This window comes from Giraffa tippelskirchi, chromosome 6 (assembly GCF_054371585.1).
Source record: "Giraffa tippelskirchi isolate mGirTip1 chromosome 6, T2T-mGirTip1v1.2.pri, whole genome shotgun sequence".
Classification (NCBI taxonomy): Eukaryota; Metazoa; Chordata; class Mammalia; order Artiodactyla; family Giraffidae; genus Giraffa; species Giraffa tippelskirchi.
This window is the reverse complement of record NC_137280.1, coordinates 145,316,202-145,323,211: the sequence shown is the minus strand read 5'-3', so window position 1 is coordinate 145,323,211 and position 7,010 is coordinate 145,316,202. Positions and strand designations below refer to the sequence as shown.

The 7,010-nt window shown below is 38.2% G+C and overlaps 1 long non-coding RNA gene across 1 annotated transcript; it reads right to left on the bottom strand.

Annotated features, from left to right (window-relative positions):
* Nucleotides 1–452: 452 nt before the first annotated feature.
* Nucleotides 453–5,318, bottom strand: LOC145508594 (uncharacterized). The gene is made up of 2 exons (XR_014055460.1): nucleotides 4,178–5,318; nucleotides 453–2,691 (listed from the first exon to the last, which is right to left on the bottom strand). It is a non-coding gene; the product is annotated as an uncharacterized LOC145508594 (long non-coding RNA).
* Between the last annotated feature and the right edge of the window lie 1,692 nt (nucleotides 5,319–7,010).

Here is a 7,010-nt window from a genome sequence, read left to right as displayed (position 1 = left end):
TGGAGATGGAGTAGAACCAGGGTAATATATACATTATAACCAGGTGAATATATTTCCCAGTCTATATTTCACTGAGGAGGTTGATTAAATATAAATCTAATTTTAGATTGTGTTATGAGAAAAGTTCTTTAGAGAGGGCTGTAAGTGAGATCGGAGTGGATCCATTTTGCCACTTTTCTGTTTTACTTTTCAGCTTGGTATTTATATATGATGGCTGGAGTTCCAGTAGGTCATGCTCTTCGGACATTGGGTTGTTTTTAGGATAAAATTCCAAAGGTTGGCATGATAGCACTGCTTGTACCAGTCTCGGTCTACTGATCACCAGTGTCTTGGCTGGGCTGGCCCTTGTGGTTCTTACTATGACTGGAAGTGTGGGAGAGGAGAGAACGTCCCTCTACCCTTCTAGGTTCTTCTGGTTGGTCTAATAAATAATTGACATGAGACAGCTTAACTAGAGTAAAGCAAACAAAAAATTTAATAGCATGTACACATGGAAGAGACCCAGGAAAACTGAGTAATTCACCAAAATGTCGAAATCCCTCACCTTAAATACCATCTACAGCAAAAGACCAAAGAGAACATTGAGGGTATTGGGTTGGGACTTCAAAAGGAAGGAAGGAGATTCACATGGAGATGGGAAAACAAATGTTTTATAAACATATGTTTTCTGGGGATGCAGAGACAATATGTATCCTGTACGCAGGTTACAGAGAGGACATTGGTCTCCAGGCCCTGCCAAATTCCTTCTTCCACAACTAACCCAATAGTAAATATCTTTGGTGATAGTTCCATCATTGTAGGGCTTCCCTCGTGGCTCAGATGGTAAAGAATCTGCCAGCAATGAGGCAGACCCCAGTTCAATCCCTGGGTCAGAAAGATCCCCTGTAGGAGAGAATGGCTACCCACTCCATTATTCTTGCCTAGAAAATCCCATGAACAGAGGAGCCTGTCGGGCTACAGTCCATGGGATTGTGGAGTTGGATAGGACTGAGCAACTGACATTTTCTTTCTTTCCATTCTTGTTATAGGCCCTTTTAATTAATTTATTAGATAGCTAAGGGTGAAATAAAAACAATTCCTGAGTCTTCTTTTACTTAAAAATAATCCTCTTGTCACATTGGTTTGTAATTTTTTAAGTGTTTACTCCTTGGCTGTGCCACGTGGCATGTGGGATCTTAGCTTCCCCCTCAGGGATCAAACCTGAGCCCCCTGCATGGGAAGCACAGAATCTTAACCATCTGAACACCAGTGAAGCCCTGGGGTGCAAATTTTGATTCCACACACAGAACACCTTCAGCAATAACCATTAAGAAACTTTAAGGGAAAGAAAATGGGTACTTATAAGTCTTAGAAATTACGTGACACATCTAGGGACACACAGCAGGTCTCAAAGACAGAGAGAGAGTGTGCAACAGTCCTGCAGTTCTGCTTTATTGAGGTCTAGGATGAGGGCCTATAGTTTCAAAGGCTCATTTTGTATCGGTGAATTTAAACACAAGTGTGGAAATTTAAAGCACATGAAGGGGGAATCTTTGTCCCAAATACTCGGTTATTGAAATTAACCAAGGTTTTTAAAACAAAGTAGGTGGGGCATGGACTGACTCTTTAACTGGCCCTGTGGTTGGCACTGTATTCATTCCAGCTAGCCATCAGTGAAGTGGATGCTTAGGCAGATTTTAAATTAGGCGTTGGCATTACAAAAAGAAAAACTGTCTGAGCTTACACTACAAAACTCTATAGATGAAGCTTTAATTTACTTTGTGGTACTGCCACATCAGCCCTTGTGTGTCTACCTCTTATCTTGCTTTTAGTGAAGATATAAAATCCTAATGTGTTTAAGCCATTCCAACCAGGTCTCTGTTGTCAGCAATTGGGTGTGATTCCTGATACACCCTGTACATTCCACACTCCTCTTAAAGGTTTACACGCACAATTTTTCATTAAAGATCCAGAGAATTATTGTCATAAACATGACATATTTACATAAAAGCAACTATTAAGAAATTAGCATGTGCCAGAAACTCTGCAAATACTGAGGATGTAGAAAAAATAAAAGAGAGAATGATTGATTCTGAGTATTTCATGGAAGTTTTTCCAAAAAAATGTTGGTTAGGTTTTGAGGGTTAAATAGGAATTTTGCAAGTAGAGAAGAAATGAAGATACAAGATGGGTAGAAAATGTAATAAATGAAAAGAGAGCAATATGGTGTTTCCCAAGAACTTGTTGTTTTTCAGTTGCTCAGTCGAGTCAGACTCTTTGCAATCCCATGTACTGTAGCACGCCAGGCTTCCCTGTCCTTCACCATCTCCCATGGTTTTCTCAAACTCATGTCCGTTGAGTCAGTGATGCCATCCAACCATCTCATCCTCTGTCATCCTCTTCTCCTCATGCCCTCAATCCTTCCCAGCATCAGGGTCTTTTCCAGTGAGTCAGCTCTTTGCATCAGGTGGCCAAAGTATTAGAGCTTCAGCATCAGTCTTTCTGATGAATATTCAGGGTTGATTTCCTTTAGGATTGACTAGTTTGATCTCACTGCAGTCCAAGGGGCTCTCAAAAGTCTTCTCCAACACCACAATTCAAAAGCATCAATTCTTCGGTGCTCAGCCTTCTTTATGGTCCAACTCTCTTGATCCTAATCTTTGCTATAGCTAGAGGATAAAACTGAGGTAGTCTTTAAGTGGATACACGGTCCTGGGACAGAAAAATTACAGATTTAGAGAAGTAGACAAAGGCAAATATGAAGGACTTTCAAGTCTAATTTAAGAGTCTTAGGCATTATACTCTAGGCAATGTGGCACTATTAAGCAATCTTAGGCAAAAGGAAACATGATTAAACATGTGTTCTTGAAAGCTCTCTCTGTGGAGAATGGATAAGAGAGGCTGATTTGGGGAGGTAGGGGAGGTGGGGCATGAAACTAGATATGAGGAAGCAAAATTGGAATTGCTGGAATGGTCCAGAGCAGATATCAAACCAACCACAGTAATAACATGTTTAATTGGCTAGTAATGGGTCACTAGTATTTATTCATGAAGTAATGCCAATACCATGAACCTAACCAACAGTCACAGGAGAAAAAGGAACTGTGACTTTTTTTATCAATAGAAAGCCCATATTTGAGGAAAATGATTGTATGAAATGAAAGATTTTAACATTATATTCTCCAATTTTTTTAAAGAGAAACCACTTTTTTTTTTTTTAAGAGCATATAATCCTGATGCTTATTTGATCTAATCTGATTCTCTACTAACATTCGGCTTTCTCCATGCTTAAAATGGTTTTGATTTCTCTGCCATTTTGGAAACCTCTCATCATCCCAGGATAGGAGCACAGAATCTACTCATCTCTTCACATTTGTAGTCAAGGAGACTTTCATTTTCCCAAGGCTCACGATTCCTGTATTGAGAAGATGCTAAGATGCAGTCCACTGTGGTATTTAGCACTGTGCTTACTTGGAGCATTCTGACTGAAGCCAGGTTTTTTTTTTTCCCATTGAAGTAGTACCATTTAAACTAAAGAACCAGTTTCTACAGCATCCACAGGTTTCTTTTTTTTTCTCATTGAAGTAGTACCATTTAAACTAAAGAACCAGTGACGACAGCATCCACAAAAATCTGCACAGTCCCAGTTTCAGAAGAAATGATCATATCCTTGAGAGACAATAACATTTTAGGATCCCTTAGCCTTTCTAAACTTAAAACAGCAACAATGTTGCAATTGTTTATATTCCATCCACAACTCTCATCACCTCCACCCAGTCAACTCCATTTCTGGGAGAAATCAGTCAGCTTATGAAATCGAACTCAAGTTCATCATACTGCTCTCATCTACCATCTATGTCCCTTTATAACGATTTCTGACTCTGGCGTTATTCCCTTAGGAAATTTTTTACTTTTAAGTTCGTGAAACACATACCCTCATGAAAGAAAATATATCTAAGAACCACTACTCACAAAGCTTTTGGCAGAAAGCATCACTACCTCCAGCAGATAATAGCAGAGGCTGAGTTGGTGGTAGTGGTGGGGGGTGGGGAGGTTGGGAAATTGTATCATGGTATTGCATCCCCAATTTGACTTAATAAATAAACAGTTTAGAAAACAATGATTAGGTAGATTTGACACATATAATTAATACAAGAAAGCAACCTACTTATGGAACATAATATAAAAACATACCTACTTTTGTTTATTTGTATTTGGACTCCATCTAATTCTCAAAGAGAATGATATGGCATGCCTTGCAGTATTCACTACCTCTGCGTTATATCATTGTTCTGTTAAAAGTTTTACTGATGTCCTAGAGCACAAATTCAGAAGAAGAGGACATTATTGCACACGGTAGAATTTTCTCCTTTGTATCAATTAAATTCATCTCTTTATTTCCATAAGAGCAGTATATTCAATGAGACAAAAAGGCAGAAATAGATAATTTGAGAATTTGGAAAATAAAGAGTCAGGAAGCTTAGTCTTTGTTTTTTTTTTTCACAAATGGAGAAGAAAACAGTGAGATAAAAATCAGAAACTGGCTGATTCGGGTTGTTGTATAGCAGAAACTAACACAGCATTGTAAAGCAATTATCCTCCAATTTAAAAAAAAAAGGAAAATAAGTCATAGAACTGAATCTTTAAAACATTTATAAAACAAAGCTTTTCAAGGACTAAAGGCATTTCCTTAAGTCTAGAAAACATCCTAACTACAGCCCTATAAAACTATTTAAAATCATGAAATCTCACAGATCTTGAGATGAATCAGTTTATGGAATGATGTTTCTTAGCATTAACCCAATGCCTGAACTTCACAGTAAGGAAACAAAGATCCCAAGGCAGTTAAGCAACTTTTCCAGTGTCACACAGTAATAGAGGCTCACTGGGACTTCCTGAACCTAACTTCAGAATTATCACTCTGTGAAGTGCTCCCAAGCAACTTATTCTAGGGGGAAAACCTGGTCCAGGACTCAAGCTTTTTCCCTTTCACCATGTAGACAGGTACATGTATGAACTAGGATTTATCTTTCAGAATTTTTGATAGTACATTTCTGATTAAAAAAATAAAATACTAACAAAAACCAACTAAAGAAACAACATCTGACCCAGTATAAGAGATCAAAGCTTGACGAGTCCTCTGTTTAGAAACTAAATGTGACGTATTTCAAATCAGATTTTAAAAACTAGGTACAGCACTTCATGTAATTACTTCCCTTAAGGAAAGGAGACCAGAGAACACATTCTTCAAAAAAAAAAAGGCCTTTGTTATAGTCTACCAGTTAAAAGATGAAAGATTCTTCCCTAGGTTACTAGAAATGCTTGGTAACCCAGTTTCCTGAGATTCCGTTACATCACAGCAGGGTTGTATGTTTGAGAGTTCTTGGATATAAAAGTTTAACATAGAGGAAAAGAAAAGCCAATCTGGTGGAAAGGAAGTAATCTCTTTTCTTGAATTTCACCTTTAGTAATTAAATTAATCAAACAGATATTTTTCACTTTCCTTCCATGAAATACATATTTAGAGACCATTCAAATATAAATTGCTCTCATAATCATGCTAATTGGCTCTCTGGTAATTCAAGAGATGACTTCTTGATGAAGATGATAATGATAAGCTCTCAAGGGAATTTAAGAAAATTTAATTTTGAAGAGCAATCCTATTCACATTTTTTCAAGTTATAAATAAGAAGAAACACTTTAGGAGATGGAGAGCATTCCTTAAAGGGATAGTAATGTTGTTGTTCACTGTCTCTAATCCTCATGGTGAAAAGCAGAAACTCTTTGAATTACAGTCTCATAACCTGAGTAAGAACCACACACACTCAGACAATAGAATGAAGCTGTATATTCTACTTAGCTTCACCATTAGGATTTTACCAATATGTAAAATGTTTGCAATTACTTGTATTTTATTATTTTACATGGAAGGGAAAGAGTATTTACATCTTTGTGCTGCAAAAAAAAAAAAAAAAAAGTTAAAATTTATAGACCAGAAAAGTAGAAATATTCCTGGAATCCAGGAGCCTAGCAGTCTCTGCTATAGAATCTCCATTTGTTTGGATCCTCCCCTTCATATGATGCAGGAAAGAAAATAGAAGGGAAGAATTATGATAGGTCTTCTCCTCCTCAGCAGTCATTAATTAGGCATGAATGACCCAATCTTTACCAAAAGAAGGGCTTCCCTTGTGGATCAGCTGGCAAAGAATCTGCCTGCAATGCAGGAGACCTGGGTTCGATCCCTGAGTTGGGAAGATTCTCTGGAGAAGGGAAAGACTACCCACTCCAATATTATGGCCTGGAAAATTCCATGGACTGTAGTCCATAGGGTTGCAAAGAGTCAAACACAACTGAGTGACTTTCACTTTCACTTTACCAAAAGAAATGAAAATCAGTTGTGTCTGACTCTTTGCAACCCCATGGATTGTAGCCCACCAGGCTCCTCTGTCCATGGAATTCTCCAGGCAAGAATACTGGAGTGGGTCACCACTCCCTTCTCCAGGGGATCTTCTCTATCCAGGGATTGAACCCAGGTCTCCTGCATTGCAGGCAGATTTTTTACCATCTAAGCCACGAACAAGCAGGTAAATCTGTTAGTGTGGCTGCACCAATTAAAGAGAAGCAAGAGTAGAAACATCCCTTTCTCACTAGATTAAGGTGCATATGTCAGTATAATACCAAGAAACTGCTGCAAACATAGCTGTGAGGAAAACTGTCTCCAACTTGCTAAGGATAACAGAGAATGGAAGTCTTGAACCCCTAGGTGCATATGTGGTGACTTTCTAAAGCCATCCTAGAATCAACCTGCAGCTAGGCTTTGAGAGAAAATTTTCCATGGGTCTCCTGCATTTCTACCTGTTTTACCAGAAGTGGTACTGACAGACTTACTTTCTTACTATTTTATCAAGGATATTTGTCTAATGAAAAGACTTGGCAGAGATTGATTCTCCTTCTGCAACAGAGCTGGTTTGTTTACTTTTCAGTGTGATAAAGATGCGTCACCGACTTGATGGACATGAGTTTGAGCAAGC